This window comes from Ambystoma mexicanum, chromosome 6p (assembly GCF_040938575.1).
Source record: "Ambystoma mexicanum isolate Mex_15411 chromosome 6p, UKY_AmexF1_1, whole genome shotgun sequence".
Taxonomy (NCBI): Eukaryota; Metazoa; Chordata; class Amphibia; order Caudata; family Ambystomatidae; genus Ambystoma; species Ambystoma mexicanum.
Genome location: NC_090935.1, coordinates 264,510,803 through 264,538,494, shown reverse-complemented (window position 1 = coordinate 264,538,494; position 27,692 = coordinate 264,510,803).

Sequence of the window (27,692 nt, the reverse complement as noted above, 5' to 3'; positions counted from 1 at the left end):
TGAGCCAGTCCACTGTACCATAGCCATGTCAGACATGTGACAATAGGACTGAGAAATCCCGAGTAAAAGTGGTGGTATGCAAACAATCTGCCTGAATAAACAGAGGTAAAGAAGCAACAGTGTTGTGGCAAGATGACACTCCAAGGGCAATTGGCGTGGTGTTGGGCTGGATGTCTAATGTTGGCTGAAGGGATGCTGCTATACCCAAATGCTGTTGCCAAGAATGTATAGGAAGAGGCACATGGGTGAGTCGAACCACTCAGGCACACACACCCTCCCCTGGCACCCAAACAGAAGCCCTCCCACACACACCATGCACATGGATGACACACACATGCATGTGCACTCACCGGACAATGCCTCGTAATCTGCCACTTCTTGGATCTGTTCCTCCGTGACGTAGGTCCCAGCAACCTGCTCATGTGGAGTGAGTTCTATGTCGTCTGCTGGAGACCCACCTCCAGTCACTAGAGTTGCGGCATGACTTGAGGCCAGCTTATTCTTTGCCCTGCCCTTCAGGTCATTCCAGGGCTTGTAGCATTCATTAGCTGTGCGCCTCACGATTCCAAGGGCACTTATGATGTCCGCAATGGTCTGCCAGTGTGCCTGACGTTGTGCAGGTGTGGTCTTGGATCCTGCAACAATCACCATTTCCCCGGTCATGTGCGGACACATACTCTACAAGTGCATTCAGTTCGGCCTCATTGAAGCTGGGCTTCCTTGACGGGCCGGATTGTGTAGCCGTGTCTGGGGCATCAGCCCCTACTGGACGAGCACTCTTCCTCTTCCGCTTGGAAGGTGGTGGGGATCCGGAGTGTCCTGCGCCGCTCTGGACACTAGGGTCAGGAGCATGGGATTGCACACTCAGCATGGGAGTTGGTGCAGGCATTATCTCAAGTGTGATGGTGTCAGGGGGAATGTCAGCATGATGGACTTGGACCGACACTGTCCTGGATGGGTGTGTGAGAGGTGGGGTGGATGGAGCCGCAGCTGCCCCTGCAGCCTCCCCAGCCTGCCTACGCGGGGCAGCAGATGACCTAGCTGCCCCTGATCCACGTGGCCTGATGACACCAACGTTCACCAGCGCACGTTGCCTAGACCTGCTGACCTGGAAGTCAGCCATAGAGTCACCCTGTGCCAGGTCTGGTTCAACAGTGGGCTGGTCCAACAAGGGCTGAGCATGGATGGTGTCAGCCACAGTAACCTCAACCAGAGGGGGGGACATGGGTGTCCCTGACTGCTCCTCCACACATGGGGGGCTAGGGGCACCCTGCAAGTCACGGCCATGCCCCCTACTGGATCCACCACGGCCACCACTTGGGGCTCGGCCACCTTTGCCACCCTTACGGCTTGTTCGCCTCCCAGCCATGGCACTGATGTTATTGTGCGTATGGGAGTCGATGTGAACTATTGTCCTGGGCAATTGGGGGTCAAAGGGGTTGGGTACCAGATGGTAATCGTACCCTAATGCTCTAGCAAGGCTGTATATCACCCCTGGGGAAAGATGACGGGTCACGCAACGCACAGGCACCCCAAAAAAGCGAAGTAAGGTGCACACAACCCCTCCTAAACCACGTGCGTGGAAAAATAAACATGCACTACGCTGTGGCACCCAGGAACACAAGAATGAACGTATGCGTGTCACACGCAGCCTAGAATGACCTCTGAAGGGGTACGCGACACACGGGGCAAGCACAGATGTTAAATACGTGCGCGACTCACCGTCCGCCAGGAACAAAAGCGTGAAAAATATATGCGCGTGTGCGCGTTGGCAACACCCCCGCCAAAAGAAGAATTGTACGCTGTCTGAGGAGACAGGACAACAGTAGTAGGGAACGCTGTTTGAGGAAACAGGCCCAGGAAAAAGAGGAAAAGAGAAAAAGCTGTCAGAGGTAACAGGGAGTACGAACTGGAAACGCCGTGAAGTAAATCGCGTGTGAACCGACAAGAAGTACAGATTTCACCCACTCGCTCTCCACGAAAAGCACGTACAAGGAAATGGCGTTCTACACGTACCTTTTATACACATGTCACAGACGCGCATACGCAATGAGGCCATTTCCACCAATTACGCGCTTTGACACTCGGACGTGTATCTCTTCATTTTTACACGCGCCATTCTCTACGGCCATGCGCATGACGTCACAGCTGCGCATGGTGGCCTTTGGGCCAATGAAATCGCATATGCGAGCACACGTGGTAAAACTGCACGTCCGAGTGTCATCACGTGTAATCGGAGGGAAGTGAGCGTACACGCGATTGGCCTGGGTACGTGTATTTCTGGGGTGCGCAGGAACTTCCACACGCGATTGGTGGAAATCCACGTGTGCTCTGTCATCACGTGTAATGAGGGAAACACCCGCGCACCTCACTTCACAGATGCGCTCACGTGCTAAGGGCCTTTGGTCCAATGAAATCGCATATGCGTGCTGACATGCATACGCGCTAAGGACCTTTCCTCGATTTACACGAAGACGTGCAGGATTTTCACGTGCCAAATCACTCCGTATCAAGCTGGCCACGCGTAAGCACACGGAAGACCACGCTCCTGCCCAAAAGGCCGAATTACTGCCCCCCAGAGCCCTGAGCAGCCTCCCACAAGCCTTCTGCTGCTGCCTGCCTGCCTGCCTGCCTGCTGCCACCGTGCCCTGCCATTTGGTGCCTGCACATCAGCCATCTGCAGGGGTCCATTTGCTGTGTCCACCCCTGCTGGAACAGAAGACTCCCGACTGGGATACCATCGCTCCACAGCCCAGCCCCAGGACCCAGTTGCCCACCCACTCCTGCCTCTGGGGTTGCCATGTCGGGCACTGCAACATCTGGCACAACTGGCAACCCCCGGCCAGAGAGGCAGAGGGGCACCAGCTTCACTGCCACCGAAGTTGGTGTCCTGGTGGAGCAAGTCCTGGGGCAGTATGATGCCCTCTTCGGAAGTAAGCGCGCCAACAAGAAAGGACGGACTCGGATCTGGACGGACATCATGACTGCCATCAACGCGGAGGGGGTGGCAGTCCGCGACTACCAACATGTCAAGAAGCGCTGGGATGACTGCAGGTCCAGGACCCTCTTGAAGGCCCGGCGCCTCATGGAGGGGGGCCGGGGCCACATGAGTACCATCCAGATGAGGGTCCTGGAACGCGTAGGCCCAGCGCTCCACACCCAGATCCTTGAGAGGCAGACCCGTCTGGAGTTGAGCGGTAAGTGGCCAAGCATTGCTGTGTGAGACAGGGCATGTCACAGTGTGCTGGTTGTCTGATACTTGGCTGTATGTGTGACATAGGCCATGTATGCATGTGTGTGTGCAGGGACGTCATGCATGTGAGACCAGTAATGTGTGAACCACACGGTTGGTGCATGTGTTCAAATGCAACATGGTTTGCCCTATGCGGAATGTCCACATGAAAGCATGCCAGTCTCTGTTCCTGGACATGGGTGAGGGATGGGTGCTGATGCCATGTACATGTATGCTGTCCATGTCTGTGTGTCTGACCTGCGTGTCTGTGACTTGTGAATGCCAGGGATGCATGACACATGTCTGTCGCAATGTTCAGGTTCACTGATGCAGCCTAGTCATCCTTGTATCCACTGTGTCTGTGGTATACAAGGCCAGATGGATGAAACTAGGGTGAAGTGTGTGCATGTGATAGGCATGGCCCATGATGCATGTGAGTTCCAAAACAACAGTGTATGTTTCAAGAATCACTTGGACATGTATGCTAATGTCCATAGCATGCGCCATGCCTTTTACCGCATGTGTTTTACCTGCACTGAGCCATGTGTTGTGGAGGGACATGATGGAAGTGATCTTTGACAGTGCCACTCATCTGCTATTGCTTCCTGTCTAGGGGACCATTGTACAGTACCCTGATGCTTGTGTTCTATGTCTCCCTCTACACAGCGCCACGTGAAGAAGAGGGCGGAGACGGCTCTGTGGAGCAAAGCGGCGGGGATGCCCCCACGGCTGCAGCGGAAGGGGTGGGTGAGCCCCCACAGGTGCTTGCAACGGCGGAAGACGGGGTGGAGCCATCCAGGTTGGTGGTTTCCACACAGGAGGAGGAGGCCACTACCGAGGCGCACATGGGGCCTGGTGGGGGCATCCCTGCTGGTGCAAGTGTTGCAGTCCAGGGGCAGGGGCCGGAGGCAGCACAGGTCGCCGTGGAGGGGCCTGTGCATGTCACTGGCCCTGACACTGTGACTGCACCACCATGCACCAGCAGGGATGCCCCATCCCAGGCCCGTCCGCAGGTAGGGGGGATGTCCATGTCATCTGACTCCCCTCTACCTGCGTACGAGGGGACCCCTGGCCGTATGGAGAAGGTCCTGATTGGTGTCGCGTTGCGCACAGGTGCAATTCGTGATGAGGTGCGTGCTTCCCGGGAGGAGCATGCACGTCATCACGGAGAGCACCGTGCCGACGTGGCCCAGTTGGGAACGGCCATGGTCGGGGGTTTCCTACATGTGTCGGCCAATCTGGCCACCCTCTCCTCCTCTGTGGAGACTATGCACCAGTCGTTCTGCATGCCGTCTTCTGGCCCAGATGCCACCAGGGCCCCCTGTGGACCTGCCCCGTCCAATGCAGCCGGCTCGGTGGGGATCCCATCCCTGCCACAGTCGGGAGTCGGAGGTCCAGCAGGGGTGGACACACCAGCAACTGGACCCCAGCAGATGGAGGATGTGACGGCATCATCGGGCAGGGCACGTGCACGACGGCGTCGGTGGATATCATCAGCCTGGATGCCGTCGTGCTGGCACAGGCAGTTGCGTCGGAGGCAGCGGCAGGCTCGACGTGGGAGGCATCATGGCTCGGGGCCATCAACATCAGGGGTGCAGGCATCGGCCGGAGGGCAGTAGAACCCTGGAATGGGAGTAGCTTCTGTGTGGGAGTGGTTGGGCCAGCAGATAGGTGCGGAGCGGCAGCGGGCAGAGGAGGAACGGCTCACAATGGTCAGGGCGGAGAACTCCATGCGGAGGGCGCTGAGGCGGGCTGAGTGCCTCGAGGGACTTCGCAGGGAGTTGGAGCTGGACACTGCTTTATCCCTGCGAGACCTCGGGGCCAGGGAACATACCCGCCTCCAAACCATTGAACAAGAGTTCGATGATGCCCTGGCCCATGACAACATCCAGTGAGCCGCTGCCCATGTAAATAGTTATGTAGTTAGTGTTAGGTTTCCTTTGTTTCTGCATTTTCTTTGGACCTTTTGGACAATGGGCCACATTTTTGTATATAGTTATTTTTTATTAGGTAGTGTTGTTAGATAGGTTTCATTTCTTTTGTATGGATCATGGACCCTGGCTTGTTCACCTGTACATAGGATTTTCTTTTCTTTTTACAATTTACCCATGGAGCAATGGCTTTCAATTATGATTTCCCATTGGATTTTCTTTTCTGGACTGTGACTTTGGACACCATTCCTTTGGATTCTGATTTTTGGTTTTGCATTTTTTCATGGACATGCTTCTTTTTACTTTTTTTGCATTCCCATTTCTGTTAGTTTATTTTTGATTCAATTCATGTTTTCTTTAATACATATTTTTTTTTATCAAACTTCAATGTGCAGTATCATCTCATTGGTTTCATGCATATCATGATATGGGTTTTGAGATTCACTGACACCCATTGGGTGTATGTGAGGGACATGTGTCTGTTTCCAAACTTGCAATTGCAGTTCTATCATGTTATTGCCAAATCCTGAGTGGGTGGATGCAATACTCGGGTGGGTGTTTTGCATTTGTAGGCTGACCATAGGGACCGGGGATCTAGATTGTGATGACATGTTGGCTGGGGAACATGAGTTGGACATGAGTGGGGGCCTGCTGGCAGGTGCCCCACAGTGCTGGGGGGGGGTGCCGGGGAACATGAGTTGGACATGAGTGGGGGCCTGCTGGCAGGTGCCCCACAGTGCTGGGGGGTGGGGGTGCAGGGGAACATGAGTGGGGGCCTGGTGGAGAGTGCCCCTGGTGGCTGGGGGGTGGGGGTGGTGGGAGACATGAGTGGGGGCCTGGTGGAGGGTGCCCCTGCACTGCGGGGGGGTGGGGGTGGTGATAGACATGAGTGGGGGCCTGGTGGAGGCTGCCCCTGCACTGTTGGGAGGTGGAGGTGGTGGGAGACATGAGTGGGGGCCTGGTGGAGGCTGCACCTGGTGGCTGGGGGGTGGGGGTGGTGGTAGACATGAGTGGGGGCCTGGTGGAGGCTGCCCCTGCACTGCTGGGGGTGGGGTGGTGGGAGACATGAGTGGGGGCCTGGTGGAGGCTGCCCCTGCACTGCTGGGGGGTGGGGGTGGTGGGAGACATGAGTGGGGGCCTGGTAGAGGCTGTCCCTGGTGGCTGGGGGGTGGTGGTAGACATGAGTGGGGGCCTGGTGGAGGGTGCCCCTGGTGGCAGGGGGGTGGGGGTGGTGGTAGACATGAGTGGGGGCCTGGTGGAGGCTGCCCCTGCACTGCTGGGGGTGGGGGTAATAGGGGACATGAGTGGGGGCCTGGTGGAGGCTGCCCCTGGTGGCTGGGGAGTGGGGGTGGTGGGAGACATGAGTGGGGGCCTGGTGGAGGCTGCCCCTGCACTGCTGTTGGCTGGGGGTGCAGGGGGACATGAGTGGGGGCCTGGTGGAGGCTGCCCCTGCACTGCTGGGGGGTGGTGCACTGCTGGGGGGTGGGGGTGGTGGGAGACATGAGTGGGGGCCTGGCGGAGGCTGCCCCTGGCGGCTGGGGGGTGGGGGTGGTGGGAGACATGAGTGGGGGCCTGGTGGAGGCTGCCCCTGGTGGCTGGGGGGTGAGGGTGGTGGGAGACATGAGTTGGACATGAGTGGGGGTCTGGTGGAGGGTGCCCCTGGTGGCTGAGGGGTGGGGGTGGTGGGAGACATGAGTGGGAGCCTGGTGGAGGGTGCCCCTGCACTGCTGGGGGGTGGGGGTGGTGGTAGACATGAGTGGGGGCCTGGTGGAGGCTGCCCCTGCACTGCTAGGGGGTGGGGGTGGTGGGAGCCATGAGTGGGGGCCTGGTAGAGGCTGCCCCTGGTGGCTGGGGGGTGGGGTGGTGGTAGACATGAGTGGGGACCTGGTGGAGGCTGCCCCTACACTGCTGGGGGGTGGGGGGGTGGGAGACATGAGTGGGGGCCTGGTGGAGGCTGCCCCTGCACTGCTGGGGGGTGGGGGCGGTGGGAGACATGAGTGGGGGCCTGGTGGAGGCTGCCCCTGGTGGCTGGGGGGTGGGGGTGGTGGTAGACATGAGTGGGGGTGGTGGTAGACATGAGTGGGGGCCTGGTGGAGGCTGCCCCTGCACTGCTGCGGGGTGGGGGTAATAGGGGACATGAGTGGGGGCCTGGTGGAGGCTGCACCTGGTGGCTGGGGGGTGGGGGTGGTGGGAGACATGAGTGGGGGCCTGCTGGAGGCTGCCCCTGGTGGCTGGGGGGTGGGGGTGGTGGGAGACATGAGTGGGGGCCTGGTGGAGGCCGCCCCTGGTGGCTGGGTGGTGGGGGTGGTGGTAGACATGAGTGGGGGCCTGGTGGAGGCTGCCCCTGCACTGCTGGGGGGTGGGGGTGGTGGGAGATATGAGTGGGGGCCTGGTGGAGGCTGCCCCTGCACTGCTGAGGGGTGGGGGTGTTGGGAGACATGAGTGGGGGCCTGGTGGGGGCTGCCCCTGGTGGCTGGGGGTGGGGGTGGTGTGAGACATGAGTGGGGGCCTGGTGGAGGCTGCCCCTGCACTGCTGAGGGGTGGGGGTGTTGGGAGACATGAGTGGGGGCCTGGTGGGGGCTGCCCCTGGTGGCTGGGGGGTGGGGGTGGTGGTAGACATGAGTGGGGGCCTGGTGGAGGCTGCCCCTGGTGGCTGGGGTGTGGGGGTGGTGGTAGACATGAGTGGGGGCCTGGTGGAGGCTGCCCCTGGTGGCTGGGGGTGGGGGTGGTGGGAGACATGAGTGGGGGCCTGGTGGAGGCTGCCCCTGCACTGCTGAGGGGTGGGGGTGTTGGGAGACATGAGTGGGGGCCTGGTGGGGGCTGCCCCTGGTGGCTGGGGGGTGGGGGTGGTGGTAGACATGAGTGGGGGCCTGGTGGAGGCTGCCCCTGCACTGCTGGGGTGTGGGGGTGGTGGGAGACATGAGTGGGGGCCTGGTGGAGGCTGCCCCTGCACTGCTGGGGGGTGGGGGTAATAGGGGACATGAGTGGGGGCCTGGTGGAGGCTGCCCAAAGTGGCTGGGGGGTGGGGGTGGTGGTAGACACGGGTGGGGGCCTGGTGGAGGCTGCCCCTGCACTGCTGGGGGGTGGGGGTGCAGGGGGACATGAGTGGGGGCCTGGTGGAGGCTGCCCCTGCACTGCTGGGGGGTGGGGGTGGTGGGAGACATGAATGGGGGCCTGGTGGAGGCTGCCCCTGGTGGCTGGGGGGTGGGGGTGGTGGTAGACATGGGTGGGGGCCTGGTGGAGGCTGCCCCTGCACTGCTGGGGGGTGGGGGTGCAGGGGGACCTAAGTGGGGGCCTGGTGGAGGCTGCCCCTGCACTGCTGGGGGGTGGGGGTGGTGGGAGACATGAGTGAGGGCCTGGTGGAGGCTGCTCCTGCACTGCTGGGGGGTGGGGGTGGTGGGAGACATGAGAGGGGCCTGGTGGAGGCTGCCCCTGGTGGCTGGGGGGTGGGGATGGTGGTAGACATGGGTGGGGGCCTGGTGGAGGCTGCCCCTGCACTGCTGGGGCGTGCGGGTGGTGGGAGACATGAGTGGGGGCCTGGTGGAGGCTGCCCCTGGTGGCTGGGGGGTGGGGGTGGTGGTAGACATGGGTGGGGGCCTGGTGGAGGCTGCTCCTGCACTGCTGGGGGGTGGAGATGCAGGGGGACATGAGTGGGGGCCTGGTGGAGGCTGCCCCTGGTGGCTGGGGGGTGGGGGTGGTGGGAGACATGAGTGGGGGCCTGGTGGAGGCTGCCCCTGGTGGCTGGGGAGTGAGGGTGGTGGGAGACACGAGTTGGACATGAGTGGGGGCCTGGTGGAGGGTGCCCCTGGTGGCTGGGGGGTGGGGGTGGTGGGAGACATGAGTGGGGGCCTGGTGGAGGGTGCCCCTGTACTGCTGGGGGTGGGGATGGTGGTAGACATGAGTGGGCGCCTGGTGGAGGCTGCCCCTGCACTGCTGGGGGGTGGGGGTGGTGGGAGACATGAGTGGGGGCCTGGTGGAGGCTGCCCCTTGTGGCTGGGGGGTGGGGGTGGTGGTAGACATGAGTGGGGGCCTGGTGGAGACTGCCCCTGCACTGCTGGGGGGTGGGGGTGGAGGGAGACATGAGTGGGGGCCTGGTGGAGGCTGCCCCTGCACTGCTGGGGGTTGGTGGTGGTGGGAGACATGAGTGGGGGCCTGGTGGAGGCTGCCCCTGGTGGCTGGGGGGTGGTGGTGGTGGTAGACATGAGTGGGGCCTCGTGGAGGTGCCCCTGGTGGCTTGGGGGTGGGGGTGGTGGTAGACATGCGTAGGGGCCTGGTGGAGGGTGCCCCTGCACTGCTGGGGGGTGGGGGTAATAGGGGACAAGAGTGGGGGCCTGGTGGTGGCTGCCCCTGGTGGCTGGGGGGTGGGGGTGGTGGGAGACATGAGTGGGGGCCTGGTGGAGGCTGTCCCTGGTGGCTGGGGGTGGGGGTGGTGGTAGACATGGGTGGGGGCCTGGTGGAGGCTGCCCCTGGTGGCTGGGGGTGTGGGTGGTGGGAGACATGAGTTGGACATGAGTGGGGGCCTGGTGGAGGCTGCCCCTGCACTGCTGGGGGGTGGGGGTGGTGGTAGACATGAGTGGGGGCCTGGTGGAGGCTTCCCCTGCACTGCTGGGTGGTGGGGGTAATAGGGGACATGAGTGGGGGCCTGGTGGAGGCTGCCCCTGCTCTGCTGGGGGGTGGGGGTGGTGGGAGACATGAGTGGGGGCCTGGTGGAGGCTTCCCCCGGTGGCTGGGGGGTGGGGGTGGTGGTAGACATGAGTGGGGGCCTGGTGGAGGCTGCCCCTGCACTGCTGGGGGGTGGGGGTGGTAGGAGACATGAGTGGGGGCCTGGTGGAGGCTGCCCCTGGTGGCTGGGGGGTGGGGGTGGTGGTAGACATGAGTGGGGGCCTGGTGGAGGGTGCCCCTGGTGGCTGGGGGGTGGGGTGGTGGTAGACATGAGTGGGGGCCTGGTGGAGGCTGCCCCTGCACTGCTGGGGGGTGAGGGTAATAGGGGACATGAGTGGGGGCCTGGTGGAGGCTGCCCCTGGTGGCTGGGGGGTGGGGGTGGTGGGAGACATGTTTGGGGGCCTGGTGGAGGCTGCCCCTGGTGGCTGGGGGGTGTGGGTGGTGGGAGACATGAGTTGGACATGAGTGGGGGCCTGGTAGAGGCTGCCCCTGGTGGCTGGGGGTGGGGTGGTGGTAGACATGAGTGGGGACCTGGTGGAGGCTGCCCCTGCACTGCTGGGGGGTGGGGGGGTGGGAGACATGAGTGGGGGCCTGGTGGAGGCTGCCCCTGCACTGCTGGGGGGTGGGGGCGGTGGGAGACATGAGTGGGGGCCTGGTGGAGGCTGCCCCTGGTGGCTGGGGGGTGGGGATGGTGGTAGACATGAGTGGGGGGGTGGTGGTAGACATGAGTGGGGGCCTGGTGGAGGCTGCCCCTGCACTGCTGGGGGGTGGGGGTAATAGGGGACATGAGTGGGGGCCTGGTGGAGGCTGCACCTGGTGGCTGGGGGGTGGGGGTGGTGGGAGACATTAGTGGGGGCCTGCTGGAGGCTGCCCCTGGTGGCTGGGGGGTGGGGGTGGTGGGAGACATGAGTGGGGGCCTGGTGGAGGCTGCCCCTGGTGGCTGGGGGGTGGGGGTGGTGGTATACATGAGTGGGGGCCTGGTGGAGGCTGCCCCTGCACTGCTGGGGGGTGGGGGTGGTGGGAGATATGAGTGGGGGCATGGTAGAGGCTGCCCCTGGTGGCTGGGGGGTGGGGGTGGTGGTAGACATGAGTGGGGGCCTGGTGGAGGCTGCCCCTGGTGGCTGGGGGTGGGGGTGGTGGGAGACATGAGTGGGGGCCTGGTGGAGGCTGCCCCTGCACTGCTGAGGGGTGGGGGTGTTGGGAGACATGAGTGGGGGCCTGGTGGGGGCTGCCCCTGGTGGCTGGGGGGTGGGGGTGGTGGTAGACATGAGTGGGGGCCTGGTGGAGGCTTCCCCTGAACTGCTGGGGTGTGGGGGTGGTGGGAGACATGAGTGGGGGCCTGGTGGAGGCTGCCCCTGCACTGCTGGGGGGTGGGGGTAATAGGGGACATGAGTGGGGGCCTGGTGGAGGCTGCCCAAAGTGGCTGGGGGGTGGGGGTGGTGGTAGACATGGGTGGGGGCCTGGTGGAGGCTACCCCTGCACTGCTGGGGGGTGGGGGTGCAGGGGGACATGAGTGGGGGCCTGGTGGAGGCTGCCCCTGCACTGCTGGGGGGTGGGGGTGGTGGGAGACATGAGTGGGGGTCTGGTGGAGGCTGCCCCTGCACTGCTGGGGGGTGGGGGTGGTGGGAGACATGAATGGGGGCCTGGTGGAGGCTGCCCCTGGTGGCTGGGGGGTGGGGGTGGTGGTAGACATGGGTGGGGGCCTGGTGGAGGCTGCCCCTGCACTGCTGGGGGGTGGGGGTGCAGGGGGACCTGAGTGGGGGCCTGGTGGAGGCTGCCCCTGCACTGCTGGGGGGTGGGGGTGGTGGGAGACATGAGTGGGGGCCTGGTGGAGGCTGCTCCTGCACTGCTGGGGGGTGGGGGTGGTGGGAGACATGAGAGGGGCCTGGTGGAGGCTGCCCCTGGTGGCTGGGGGGTGGGGATGGTGGTAGACCTGGGTGGGGGCCTGGTGGAGGCTGCCCCTGCACTGCTGGGGCGTGCGGGTGGTGGGAGACATGAGTGGGGGCCTGGTGGAGGCTGCCCCTGGTGGCTGGGGGGTGGGGGTGGTGGTAGACATGGGTGGGGGCCTGGTGGAGGCTGCTCCTGCACTGCTGGGGGGTGGGGATGCAGGGGGACATGAGTGGGGGCCTGGTGGAGGCTGCCCCTGGTGGCTGGGGGGTGGGGGTGGTGGGAGACATGAGTGGGGGCCTGGTGGAGGCTGCCCCTGGTGGCTGGGGAGTGAGGGTGGTGGAAGACATGAGTTGGACATGAGTGGGGGCCTGGTGGAGGGTGCCCCTGGTGGCTGGGGGGTGGGGGTGGTGGGAGACATGAGTGGGGGCCTGGTGGAGGGTGCCCCTGCACTGCTGGGGGCGGGGATGGTGGTAGACATGAGTGGGGGCCTGGTGGAGGCTGCCCCTGCACTGCTGGGGAGTGGGGGTGGTGGGAGACATGAGTGGGGGCCTGGTGGAGGCTGCCCCTTGTGGCTGGGGGGTGGGGGTGGTGGTAGACATGAGTGGGGGCCTGGTGGAGACTGCCCCTGCACTGCTGGGGGGTGCGGGTGGAGGGAGACATGAGTGGGGGCCTGGTGGAGGCTGCCCCTGCACTGCTGGGGGGTGGGGTTGGTGGGAGACATGAGTGGGGGCCTGGTGGAGGCTGCCCCTGGTGGCTGGGGGGTGGTGGTGGTGGTAGACATGAGTGGGGCCTCGTGGAGGTGCCCCTGGTGGCTTGGGGGTGGGGGTGGTGGTAGACATGCGTAGGGGCCTGGTGGAGGGTGCCCCTGCACTGCTGGGGGGTGGGGGTAATAGGGGACAAGGTTGGGGGCCTGTTGGTGGCTGCCCCTGGTGGCTGGGGGGTGGGGGTGGTGGGAGACATGAGTGGGGGCCTGGTGGAGGCTGCCCCTGGTGGCTGGGGGTGGGGGTGGTGGTAGACATGGGTGGGGGCCTGGTGGAGGCTGCCCCTGGTGGCTGGGGGTGTGGGTGGTGGGAGACATGAGTGGGGCCTCGTGGAGGCTCCCCCTGGTGGCTGGGGGGTGGTGGTGGTGGTAGACATGAGTGGGGCCTCGTGGAGGTGCCCCTGGTGGCTGGGGGGTGGGGGTGGTGGGAGACATGAGTGGGGGCCTGGTGGAGGCTGCCCCTGGTGGCTGGGGGTGGGGGTGGTGGTAGACATGGGTGGGGGCCTGGTGGAGGCTGCCCCTGGTGGCTGGGGGTGTGGGTGGTGGGAGACATGAGTTGGACATGAGTGGGGGCCTGGTGGAGGCTGCCCCTGCACTGCTGGGGGGCGGGGGTGGTGGTAGACATGAGTGGGGGCCTGGTGGAGGCTTCCCCTGCACTGCTGGGTGGTGGGGGTAATAGGGGACATGAGTGGGGGCCTGGTGGAGGCTGCCCCTGCTCTGCTGGGGGGTGGGGGTGGTGGGAGACATGAGTGGGGGCCTGGTGGAGGCTGCCCCCGGTGGCTGGGGGGTGGGGGTGGTGGTAGACATGAGTGGGGGCCTGGTGGAGGCTGCTCCTGCACTGCTGGGGGTTGGGGGTGGTAGGAGACATGAGTGGGGGCCTGGTGGAGGCTGCCCCTGGTGGCTGGGGGGTGGGGGTGGTGGTAGACATGAGTGGGGCCTGGTGGAGGGTGCCCCTGGTGGCTGGGGGGTGGGGTGGTGGTAGACATGAGTGGGGGCCTGGTGGAGGCTGCCCCTGCACTGCTGGGGGGTGGGGGTAATAGGGGACATGAGTGGGGGCCTGGTGGAGGCTGCCCCTGGTGGCTGGGGGGTGGGGGTGGTGGGAGACATGTTTGGGGGCCTAGTGGAGGCTGCCCCTGGTGGCTGGGGGGTGTGGGTGGTGGGAGACATGAGTTGGACATGAGTGGGGGCCTGGTGGAGGGTGCCCCTGGTGGCTGGGGGGTGGTGGGAGACATGAGTGGGGGCCTGGTGGAGGCTGCTCTTGCACTGCTGGGGGTGGGGGTAATAGGGGACATGAGTGGGGGCCTGGTGGAGGCTGCCCCTGCACTGCTTGAGGGTGGGGGTGGTGGGAGATATGAGTGGGGGCCTGGTGGAGGCTGCCCCTTCACTGTTGGGGGGTCGGGGTAATAGGGGACATGAGTGGGGGCCTGGTGGAGGGTGCCCCTGACTGCTGGGGGGTGGGGGTGCTGGGAGACATGCATTGTTGATCAGTAGTGCAAGGTGACTTGTGGTTTGGCTGGGGGGCATGCCGATGGTGGATGGGCTGCCTGCGGGACATGAGCAGGGGTGCAGGGTAGTCCCCCGTGGTGTGGGCTGCCTGCAGGGGCCGTGGAGGTTGTAGAGCGAACACCTGGGAGGACCCACATGGCCAATTCACATGTAGTACACCCCAGAAACCCTGAAATACACGTACCCTGCTGAAATCACGTGTGGAACTTCCCGCGCACCCCTGAAATACACGTACCCTGCTGAAATCGCGTGTGAAACTTCCCGCGCACCCCTGAAATACACGTACCCTGCTGAAATCGCCTGTGGAACTTCCCGCGCACCCCTGAAATACACGTACCCTGCTGAAATCGCGTGTGGAACTTCCCGCGCACCCCTGAAATACACGTACCCTGCTCGCACGGGGCCAATCGCGTGTGGAACTTCCCTCGCACCCCTGCAATACACGTACCCTGCTGAAATCGCTTGGGGAACTTCCCACGCACCCCTGGTTTACACGTACCTTGCTCGCACGGGGCCAATCGCGTGTGGAACTACCCGCACACCCCTGGAATACACGTACCCTGCTCGCACGGGGCCAATCGCGTGTGGAACTTCCCGTGCACCCCTGAAATACACGTACCCTGATGGAATCGCGTGTGGAACTTCCTGCACACCCCTGAAATACACGTACCCTGCTGAAATCGCGTGTGGAACTTCCCGCACACCCCTGAAATACACGTACCCTGCTCGCACGGGGCCAATCGCGTGTGGAACTTCCTACGCACCCCTGAAATACACGTACCCTGCTGGAATCGCGTGTGATACTTCCCGCGCACCCCTGAAATGCACGTACCCTGCTGAAATCGCGTGTGGAACTTCACACGCACCCCTGTAATACACGTACCCTGCTGGAATCGCGTGTGATACTTCCCGCGCACCCCTGAAATACACGTACCCTGCTGGAATCGCGTGTGATACTTCCCGTGCACCCCTGAAATACACGTACCCTGCTGATTTTGCGTGTGATACTTCCCGCGCACCCCTGATGCACACGTACACAGGACAATCGCGTGTGGAACTTCCCGCGAACCACTGAAATACACGTTCCCCACTTGGCGTTTGCTCTTTGCCAGCCCTGTGAACTGGTCCAGGGTTAGCGCAGCCCTTTGCGATTATTTGGGGATTTTGAAGGCTTTTCCTTGCGCGAGGGCGTTCTTGAGGGCGTAACTGGCGCTGCTGCAGGGTCGCTGCGCCACGCTGCGCCGCGGCTGGTTTTGGATGCGAAAATCCATGAATACGCTGTGCGCAGAAATCGATTTTAGCGCACGCGGCTGGCGCAGACATTCGCACGGGCATGCTGTGCGCCAGTCGTGTGCGCCACTTTTGTGCGAATTTCTATGAATTACCGTGTTAAGTTTTCTCAGCTCTTCAGAGAACCATCTCTTTTTATTATTGTCATCTTTACATGTCTTTTTCAGTTTTATTTTTGCTAATTTGTCTGAAATACTTGTCAGATTAATTGTTTAGGCTGTGGCCATTTCTTGAACAGTCAATTCTTTTTCTGCAGAAAAATCCAATGCATTACCAATCAGTGGCTCAATATTGGCAGATGTTATGTGCTTTAGATTATGAGACATATTTCCTGGTAGATTGAGGTACTTCTTAGTTGGAAAAGGTACTATAATGTAAAGGTTTATAAAGAAATGGTCCGACAAGGGACAGAAGCTAGTGCTCTCCTCGCTGCAAGTAGTATTTAAGACACAAAGCCAATCTAATGTATGACCCTGAACATAAATTGGGGACGTCATATGTTGGATGAATCCCAAGTCACTCAGAGACTGTTGTAAATCTGTGGCCCCCCGATCCCGGCTGGATCCTAACCAATAATTAAGATATCCCAGAATTATGTATTTAGATGTGAGTTTAAGCTGAGGAATCAAATAATTGCTAATTGCCTTCGATAGGACAATTTTTAATGAGGGAGGACGATAAAGTAAAACAAAATTGGTAGTGGCTTCAGAGTTCATACCTATTTTTATGTGAATGGAATCTACACCCTCGATAGTAAAACCAGCTGTTTCCTAAACTGTTATGGCATCCTTTAATATAAAAGCAACCCAGCCTCCTCTACATTCCATCCTATCTTTCATAATCATAGAATATCCAACTGGAATAGCTAGATTCAAAGATGGAGCCGCAGCCTTAGTACCCCAAGTCTCTTAGACCTGCACTGATCATTTGTGTTTTGTTCCTGCAGAGGAGGAGCAGATGAATGACTTCCAGAAAGCACTACGGACGGTTGGTGCTGGTACTCATGCACTTGATTCTGGCATCTTTATCCCCAAAAAATGAAACCAGCCTATGAGACGGTATTCTGGCTTTTTAGTAGGGGTGTACCAAACAGTTCAATTACTATTCGGCCGAATACCGAATAGTTGGTCCAGCTTTTCGGCCAGAGCTGAATAGTGAACCAAATAGTTGTTTTTTTAGGTAAGCATGTTCTGAACCAAAAACATAAAAAGCTAGCGTGGACCAGTTTTCTGGTGGGATCATAGTTACCCACTTTCTGGGGCAATGTGCTGGGTCAGTTTGATGAGTTACTTCGCTATGCGGCTAATTGTTTTGACCAGTGTTACTGAATAAATATTCTTTCAAATGTACAATTTGAATAGCATCACATTTTATCCAAAAACACCCCCATGTTCACTAGTCAAACAGTGTCAGAAAAGGAATGAATAGCCATTTTCAACTATGAGCCACTTTTTTTGAGGGGGCAACAGGGCAAATGCCTGAACGAAAAACCCAAAAAGCTAGCTTGGACCAGTTTTCTAGGGTCATAGTTGGCCACTTTTTGGGGCAATGTGGTTGGCTAGTGGAGTGACTCCCTAACACTATAAGGAATTTCGGGCCACCGGCTGTGCACTGGTGGCCCAATGCAAATAATACTGGCCATTTAATGAGGCTGCAGGGGTGTAGGACACCCCAGTGGTCTCATCTTGTGTTGAAGGGGTGTGTTCACATATTTCGAGGCTGTCAGTGGTGACAAAGTGTGCCCTGGCAGCCCTGTGATTCTGGTTGTCACTCCCGGGGAGTGGAGCAGCCCCCTAATGCTATAATGATGGTCGGGCCACCAGCTTTGCACTGGTGGCCCGACACAAATAATGCTGGATATTCCTGTGAGGCCACAGGGTTGCAGGACACCCCAGAGGCCTCACTGTGTGTTCAAGGAGTGAGGAGTACTTACCTGGGCAGTGATCGCTCTCGTGGTTCTAGCATCTGCTGGTCCATTGGCATAGGAAGTGAGGGAAGGGAAGAGCTGTTCCCTTCTCTCGCTTCCTATTTCAACATGTAGAGGCTGCTTCCTTTGTGGTCAGACTGCAGTAGCCAATTAGCAAACAGCTTATTTGGCTTCTGCAGCCTAGACATTGTCACACTTTCTATGATTGGCTGTCATCTACCAAACAGGGAGAAGACAGCTAATCATAGAATGTGGACTTCGGCTTCGAGTCACCATGGCAGAAACTATTCTGCCAAAACGAATAGCTATTTTTCAGCTGATCTTCAGCCGATTAATGACTCAGAGCCAACCCTCGGTACACCCCTACTTTTTAACAACTTTTGTCAATGTTTTCCATGAAGGCGACATTGCCTTATTTTGGGTACTGTGACAAATCTCATGAATTCATCCCTTCTTCCCTAAGGAGATCTATCCCCTTTGAGATTAGGTAGGTGAGCTCTCTCAGCAAAACCCACCTTAGATGTTTTGGAAAGCAGGACCTCACAAGAAGTGACTCCCCTTTAGGGTACAAGGGGCCTCATTACACGGTAGGCGGTAAGGGATTACCGGCACCGGTGCCGGTAATCCCTTACTGTCCTACTACGAGGTCCCTTAGCGGGTCCCTCCCCTAATGCCTGGTTTTAACAGGCGTTATGGAAGGGACCTGTTAATAACGCAATTGCAGTACCGTTATTAGCTCCTTCCCCATTCCCATTGAGCCTATGGGGGCTCAAATGGCAATGGGGAATGGTTCCCGGAATGGGGATTTACCGGGTCCTCTCGAGTCAGAATGACCCGGTAAGACCCTATTCCGGGAACACGGACCCGGGATGCAGTAAGGGGGTAGCCATGGCGCTTATAGCACCATTGCTACCGCCTACCATGTAATGAGGCCCAAGGACTCCTATTCCCATGGGGTACTCCTTATACCCAAGGTATTATCTATCTATATGGGAGTAAGAAAGACTGAAATCACATCTCTGTGTTGGACTCAAGGTAACACTGACATGACCTATATGTATTTGGCTCAAGGTAGTGGTGAACTGACAGCTGGTGGTGAACAGTCCACCCCTTTTCCATCTCGGAGCAAGAATAAAGGGCCAACAACCCTTGAATGGAGGAGGAGAAACACTACACTGAGGCAAGCCTCCTGTGTTAGAATGTCGATGAGGGGCAGAGCTCCGCAGAACAGTGGAGCCATATGTAACCTGAAAGAAAGCAATTGCCCAAGGGAGTCGCCAACCACTCACGAGAGTAGAGAGTGGTTCCTGCGAGGCAGAGGCTGCACAAAGAGGACCATACCTGGAGGCACAACCACGTACATGGTCAGCCCAGAGCCCACAAACAGCTGCTGAATCTAGGAATGAAGGGAGGACGTGGTCCTCCACTCTCAACCCGAGAGTCAACCAGCGAGAGAACACTGAGACGAGAGGGACGCAAAAACCAGTACTCTCCAGTATGGAAAAGTGGCAAGCTGTGGAGAATGTTACAGCTGCGGGGGAAAGGGACCATCACTAGAGCAAACCCCTCAAGAAAGCAGGCACTCAGATCAGAGGAAGGAGAGGAGAGGAACGAACGGAAAGTGAAGGACTACCCTAAGCACAACCAAGAGTGACAGGGACCCGAAAGAGAGCAAGGCATATAGAGAAAGGTTTCGGTAGCATTCGTAACCCGAGCATCATAAACTACCAGATGGGTCACAGGGACCCCAGCGATCTATGAGAGACACAGTGGGGTCACAAATATCTTCAGAACAGTCAAAGAGACCCATGAGAACTATGATAACTAGAAAGCGATATCAGATACCTCCGGAAGTGTCACAGGTACCCACAGGAACTACACAAGCAAGAAAGGAGTACCAGGTAAATCCAAAACACAGGAATCACAGGGAAGCACGAGAACTAGGAATGCCAGAAGCAAAGAGAGGTCACATGAACTTCCAGAAAGGTCGCAGTGACCGAGGAGAACTAGGAGAACCAGACACAAAGAGGGGTCACTGGAACCCAAACAGATAAGTGAGACACTGAGACAGAGGGGTACAATAGGCAAAGTAAAGCACAGATACAAGGGGTGCACAGAGCCACACATCAGTTCACTGAAGTGTGGGGCGATCTTCCAAACTGGTGGAGAGGGTTCAGGAAAATATCCCTCCACCTAAAGAAATGTTGACATTTTGTGTTTTCAGTTACTTGTGACTTTTTGTTGGAACCTTGGGGAAACTTTTCAGGAACCTTTATAATGATGCAGGCATTTCCATCTATGTAAGGGTAATCTGGTGATCGTATCCCCCTTTCATGAGCTCCATGCAATAGGCATAGTGTGTATCTTTGCCTTGCCGTATCAGACTCCTGATCTGCAGTGCCTGCTCTACCAGTGGCACATAGGAGGTTCAGAGGTCACAGTTGCCCCTTTGACAACTGCAGTGGCAGCCAAGCCTCTGCAGTGCAAGAGCTGCACTTAAAATATGCACCCCATAGCAAAACTATGATGATCATAAGTGGCCCAGGCTGGTGGCAGGGTAAACTCTAAAGATATGCTATGCCTAACTAATGACATGGTGCATGGCAATGCCCATTATCATTACAGCTACATTCAATTTGACATCAAACATATTTCAGCTCCAGTGAGCCAGCTCTGCTTGGAATGTGTTGTTCATTCTGGCCAGACAGACTGAGAATGCCAAGTGACAGGACAGGAAGCTGAATGGCAATGCCTCTTATTTGATCTCTTTGTGAGGATAGACAACACCATCCTCCAGAGACAACCACACAACAGGCAGCTGTCTTGGGCCCAAGCATCAAAGGAGAACACCCATTCAATTGTAGAAGCCTCATACCAGGTTGATGCATTTCTAAATATCCTAGTGAGAAGGGGTGGGGTTAGTGTAGACAAGAGATCTCTGTACCATGCAGGATGGTGTGCACAATCTTGTTTGACTCTGCCTCTCTGTCTCTTTCTTGTCCTCTACATTTCCTCTCGAGCAAAGCACTTTGGTGAAATGTAAAAAGGTCAAATTTATGAAGATCATGCCTTATCTTGTTGGCTGAATGTTATTTCTTGGGTTGAGTTTGGTGTCCTAGTCCCTGGCAGCCACCATGACATAGGTGATGGTACTGGATGTCTGGCCCCGTCCCGAGAATTAGGAGCCGAATAGAGTGGAAAACCCATTTTAAGGATAAAAAACCTGCAATAAGGAAGTGTACAAATAATCCTTGGAATAGCAATGATCAGGCAAACAGGATCTTTAAAGGTTGACTTAAATGGAACATGACTCCAATGTTCATCAGGCAAACAAGATCTTCTAAGGTTATAAATAAGGGATATGACCTTGAAGGAACATCAGGCAACGAGCAATCGCCAGGAATTAAAGATTGAAGGAAGGGAGAACACCAAGGACTTGAACTGAAGGGAGAACAGAGAAAAAGAAGGCAGCAGAGAGAGAGTCTTACCAGTGTGATAAACGAGCATTCTGCAATGGGTCAATATTGCAATGCAAGGATTGCTTGACAGGGAAACATTAACAGTGTTTATTCTGGCTTTGCTCTTTCAGGTAAGTGACATCAGGCCACTAACATGCGTTCATAGCAGGGGAGACCCGCCATAATAGAATAGGCAGGTGTGATGCCAGTGCCATCATCTCCATGGAGACCAGGACACAGTTCTGAGTCTGCAGTGTTGATACTCATAGTGGTCAGTCTTGACAAAACTTCCCTTATTTTAAGGACTGGAATTGGACCACTAAGGCAGATAAGCTTTAGTCCAATCCCCCATAGGTGTTTGCCTTTAAAAGAAGGGGTCTCACACCACTCCTTTGATTTACTCTGAAATAACACCTGAGAAGGATTCATTGGACCTCTTTAGGGAGAGTTGCACTTTCCAAAGCCATCTACCAATGTGGAGAAGAAGGAGCAGTCCTAGGCAGAGGGGAGCTCTTCCCTCTACCCACTTTCAGGGCACATTGGTGGTGAATCTTGCTGTGGACCAGATCCTGCCATTCTGTACCAGAATATCCCAGGGCAGCAGAGAGATAAGGCTCTGAAAAGACTCACCCTGTCACCAAGCCCCTGAATTGGTTCTTAGAGAATCCAGAAGACCAGATCTGCAAAGGCTCACATTTAGCTGCCTCAAAACATGTCAGCCTGCCATCCATGAAAGCCGAACTGGATGCCATCAAGGCTAAGCTCAATGACATTGATACTAATGGATCCTGCTGGTGCTACTTTATGGCACTCCTCCAAAACTTTGAACAATTGCTTGCACATTGAGTCCACTCAACCCTGCATTGTGCCCTTGCTGAGCCTGTCACCTGCTAGGCTCGAATTGACCACACAACACTGGGACCTTACTTGAGTTGCTGGTGAGTCACTTTCAGGCTCAAACCGGGGGTTATACCACAACTCGAACCCAACTAGCCCCATCAAAACTGCTGCTTTACCAGACCGTATATCGGAACAACCGGATCACCATTTTGACCGCTGTCATCTGCCAATTCAAACCGCTGGAGCCTCACACTTTGACCCTTCAACCCGAATCAACATGCCCGACCTCAAAGAAATCCTGTTGAGCGCCTGACCTGCATTGCCAAAAGCCACCTTTTCGCTGCACAGAGCTACTGCATTTGAACCTGGTTGATGGCCATGTGATGCTTGGACACAAGAAAGAGAAGGCTCAAGCTTTGAACCCTCCCATCCCCTGCACACTGTTGTGTGTTGGCTAAACCAACTACTGTAAACTCGAAATGGTTAATTCTGTTTGTAAATAACAATAATAGGCCAAAATCAAATGTGTATATTTTGTTTAAGGTTACAAATAAAATTTTGAAGGCAAAAACAATCACAATATTCTTGCAAAGAAGGAATAATTTGAAGAAGTGTTGCTAGTAGTCTGTTTTTCATTTGGCGACGCGTTTCGAGGATGAAAACCTCTTCTTCTTAGGCCTAAACAGACTAGAAACAGATGTATAAATAATAGACAAATGGTGTATAACACATTGTATTTGTACATTCATGCTATAAGGATTGAAAAGTTTATAGGCTAGAGAAAACAAATAACATTGTAGCTCTGTTTCCAAAATATAGATAATAATCATGCTAGTGTATATACATTCACATTAGTTTGTGTCACATTAAGTTCAATTGACCACAATCAATCTTAATATAATTAGATTCCTAAACAGCCAATATTTGCTCCTAGGATAGGCCCAAAGCCTGTGTCGATGGAGGTCCCAAAATCACCACTAATCATCAACCCGAGTAGTAATGAAAGAGAAACATACAAGTGAGAAATAAATGAAGTGATCTGGTTTACCTGAAAGTATAAAGAAAATAATGATGTGAGTGCAATGTCTATCACCCCAAGGAGAAGGGGTGGCAGTGCGTATATCGAGATGCGGAAAGCTGCTTCCCAATAGGCATAGTGGCCGTCAACCAAGTCAACAACATTGGCTTGCTCAATCTGAAAAATATGGAAATATAAAGATCAACGGGTGTCAAAGGGTGGTGGTGTGCACCCTATTATTGGCGTAGTGATAGATATCCTCTAGTATCCACATATTACTCCTCATAAAGTCTAAATAAAGGGTGGCCATCATATCCTCCAATCGGGGGGCCAGCGTGGTCACTAAATAAGTACGGAGTGAGTCTACATCTAATATGGCAAAACCATCTGGTATAAATAACTTACATTATTATAATCCTTTCTGAAGGTTCACAAGGAACACTATATTTTGAAAAATGCTTGAAAAATGCTTGCTAATCCAGAGTGGTCGTAGACGTCCGTTCAACTAACACCGAATTTCCACAATTGCTTAAAAAAAATGGGTCTGCATAGCTAGATAGAATACGTACCTAGATAGTAAAAAAAGATGGATCAGGCATGTTTAGACCAAATTCCGGGGTAAGAGCCGGGAAAACCATGTTATGAATGCGAGACAAGAATACATCAGTGGATAGGTAAAGTTTTCAAACTGTTCTACGGTATCCAAACTGTAAGAGGTAAGTATAAAATAGAAGAGTGCTATAAACAAGCATGTAGAATAATAATGAAGTAATGAAACGTCCCTAATCGGATTCTCTATCTATTACAGGAGCAATCGCTCTTACCTGTAGCCGTTCGATTAAGAAAATGGTTCTAGATCAGCTTCGAGGCATCGGCGACCATTACCATGGTAACGCACTTCGCCCTTATAAGCAAAAGACACGTTGTGTATGTGCACCAAGTTATCCAATCAGGGAACTTCAATGATAGAAACTGAAGAAGGGACTAACAACGTTCAACTGGAATAGTCTGCCCGCCATCTTTAAATGTTTAAAGGAACGTAAATACACGTGTAAGTGTCCTAATGAATTACAAAGCTATAACACATGGGATGGTGTTTGGAAATAGATAAAGGGGACTAAAGAGGCAAATAAAATGAGGATGGAAAGAAAACTGTTGAAAGATGACTCTAAAGCGATAAATGAAAAAATAACAAAGATAGCTGAGATGCGTTGCAGTGTAAGGAAGCTGGTAAACAGAAACCGTCAACACACGGTCTGGATATGAGTTTAACGGTCAATGGGATCACTAGGAGCGTATCCAAACAGGCTATTCAAAGCTCAATCACAAGTTGATATATTAAATAGGTGTATATAGGGCAAAAAAAAGGAAGAACATTTTTTATTGACATATTTAACATCTGTCTGTGAATGTTGTTAGAATAAATGTCCAAGGCAAATAATCCGTTAGTCCATTAGCATAATATGGATCCAACATAATCATGAAGTCTCAAACAAAACATCTAGTCTCATATTTTGTACATGGGAGTATATAATACTTGAAGATACATTTTTGTCTTACATAGAGAAATCTATAATTGTACGATCAATTTGCCAAAACGTCCATGATGCTGTAATAGAAAGTATACAGTATAAAGCAATCACAATAAAGATTTAAAACCAGTGTAGTGTACATATTTCTAGTCATAATGGATTAACCTTATAAGAAACAGTTGAGTGAATGTTCTTCATTAAGGCCCTTAGGGTGTACAGTGTCCAAATAGTTAATCCAAAAAAGTTCTCTCCTAAGGAGCATGGAATGATAATCTCCACCTCTTTGGGTTTTTTTTACAACTTCAAGGATTTGGAATCCGATCTGAGCAATGGTATGGTGCTCAGAATTGAAGTGTCTTGCCACTGGTGATCGTAGACTGTTGCATCTTATGTTTGATTTATGTTCTGACCACCGTTCCTTGGCTGGTCTCGCTGTTTGACCTACATAAAGTTTACCACACGGGCACTTGATAGTATAGATGACACTTGCCTGTTTTGTGGATGGGAATGCATGTTCCCCTTGATGATATTGTTGCAGTGTGTGCAGTTAAGACATGGGTAAGTACCCTTTTTCCGAGTGGTCAAAAACTGCTGACTTTCTTTCAATGGTCTCTCTGCTTTGATCAGTTTGTCCCTCAGGTTTTTTCCTCTTTTAAAGCACATCATCGGCGCTTTAGGGAACAGTCTCAACAATGATGAGTCATTGTGTAGTATTGACCAATGTTTCTTAATACTTTTACTGATTTGAAAACTCTGGCGAGAAAATTTGGATATGAACAATAAAGGAATGTCCTTATTGTGTGATTTAGGTTGCAGTAAATCCGTTCTTGTCATGCTTAGTGATCTGGTCTTTGCCTCATTAAATACTGTAACTGGGTAACCTCTTTGTGTGAATTGTTCAATTAGTTTGGAACACTCAGTGTAAAGCCCTTCTGGTTCTGAGATAGTTCGTTTGAGCCTAAGAATCTGACTATATGGGAGACTTTGGAGCATGGCTTTTGGGTGAAAACTTGAAAAATGGAGAAGATTATTGGCATCTGTGGGTTTGTGGTAGGTATTGGTTGTAAAGTTGCCATTTTCAATCTTCAAGTTGACATCCAAAAAATGGAGGGATGGATTGGCAATCTCTATAGTGAATTTGATTCTCGAATGAACTGAGTTAAGGTAACTGAAAAATGATTGTAATTCATCATGTGTTCCACACCAGATTCCAAATATGTCATCAATGAAACGTTTCCAAATCAATATGTATGATGACCGTTTAGGATGTTCCAGTACAAAGTCGCCCTCAAATTTAAACATAAAAGTGTTAGCATACATCGGTGCCATGGATGACCCCATGGAGGTTCCCGAGGTTTGTAAATAGTATTTCCCTAAGAAGCGGATATAACTATTGTATATTATGATGTTAAGTAATTCAATGATGAATTCAGCTTTGCCTCTGAGGTTTGTTGTATTAAGGAGTAGCCATTCTAATGCCTCAATCCCCCTCAACATGTGGTATTGAGGTGTACAGGCTACAGACATCTAGACTGAAAAGAATGCAATCTGTGCTGATGTGGTGCTTGGACCCACATGATCCACCATAACCAAACTGAGCTCAATCGGCTTGCATCACTCCTTGAAGGCATGGGGGCACCCTTGACCCACCGAATACCAAAAATCAGCTAATGATACCCAATAACTGCTGCTTTGGTCCACTTAGGACCTTGAGACTGATTACGTCACTTTTGCACTTTATTCAAACAAAGACATATCTTTTTGGTGGTTAATAAATTGCCTCTCAACTCTGTACTCATACTCAGAGTGCTACATTGATCTGCCTATTGCATCTCTCTTTTCTTTCCACCAGAGTGTATTTTGCACAGTGTTTTCTAGTTTGTTTTCTTGGAGATTGTGTGTTTGAATAAAAAAAAATATGTATTGGTTGGACAATCCTTTTAATTTGGACTGTCTTACTGTGTTGTTTGGATCGCTACTGCATCACATTCAGACCCCTCTTAAGAGCATAGCCTTACTTTGACCTACGTTATCACAAAAGGAAAAGGAGGATATCACTTAACTGTGCTGGTTTTACATTTATGATTGTATTGGCTCTTGGTTTGCAGTGTGTGGGCTGAGAAGTCATTTTAGTCCCTACTCATCCTTGTACTCCGGCAGAGAAGAGTCCAATTCTTTGCAGGGCCTGTTGAAGGAACCGGCATGGGTGGCAACGTTCTGCACAAAGGGCATTGTAATATAGTCTAATGTGATTAACAGACATTGGGCCTCATTACGACTTGGGTGGTAAGGGATTACCGGTACCAGTAAGGGCACCGGTACCGGTAATCCCTTACCGCCCAATTCCGAGGTCCCTTTGTGAGTCCTCCCTTAACGGCTGGTTTTACCAGCCGTTAAGGACGGGACCCGCAAAGGGACTAAGGAGGTAATTACGGTACCGCAATTTGCAGTACCGTAATTACCGCCTTCCCCATTCCCATTGAGCCCTATTGGGGCTCAAATGGGAATGGGGAATGGCCATGGTGACTGGGGAATTACCGCCCCCACAAACCTTGGAATGGGGCGGTAATTCCGCCATTCACCATGGCGGAATCGGTAGTTTACGGGTGGCAACCATGGCGCAAATAGCGCCATGGTTACCGCCCGGGTCGTAATGAGGCCCATTGCTGGGGAAATTATTTTAAGGCAAGGCTATTCAATGTCTTGGTATGGAAACTAAATTATTAAATAGCTCAACTGGCATCCAGAAGCAGGTGGCTATGGAAGAGACACAGGGACTCATCAATGGACACAAAAGTTTAAACAACGAGGGAGTGCACATGTCCAAGAAAGGGACCTAGATGCTTATGGATGAACTGGCATCTTTTTTGTGGGAGACATTCCTTGGAGTCAGATGTCAGGGCGCTGCCATGTGCATCCCTGTAAGAGGAATTCTGCTGGAAGGTAGGTCAGGTGCACTTTGGGGTATAGGAGACAGATAGAATGACACAATGGGCCTCATTACGAGCATGGAGGTAGCCATGGTGCTATTAGCGCCATGGCTGCCTCCATACCGGGCTCCAATACCGGGGTTTGTGAATGAGGAATTACCGGGTCATTCCAACCTTGGAGGACCCGGTAATTCCTCATGCACAGAACCATTCCCCATTCCCATTTTAGCCCCCAATGGGAATGGGGATGTAGCTAATAATGGGCCCGTTAATGACGGGGCCGTTATTAGCTCCTTGGTCCCCTCGCGGGACCCGGAAAGGATGTGTGGTTTTACCAGACGTCTGTTCCAGGTCCCGCTAGGGGACCTCGTAATCAGGCAGCCCGTAATGAACTGTGCCGGTCCTGTACCGGCACCGTTCATTATGGGACTGCCAGCCTCGTAATGAGGCCTTATTACTACGACACACTGGCCTAAATATAATGGAAACTCCTCAACCTTTTTAGCACCTAGCATAATAATAATAATAATAATATTATTAATAATAATAATATTAATAATAATAATAATATTCACATTTATATAGCGCTTATGAACCCTCATGCATCTTAGTGCTGCTTATTATTACCCACGGTGTGTGGTGCTCAGTATCGTTCTAAGGATTGGGAGCATCCTGTGAAATTGTCATGCAGGTGTTCATGGGACGGTCCAGAGCCG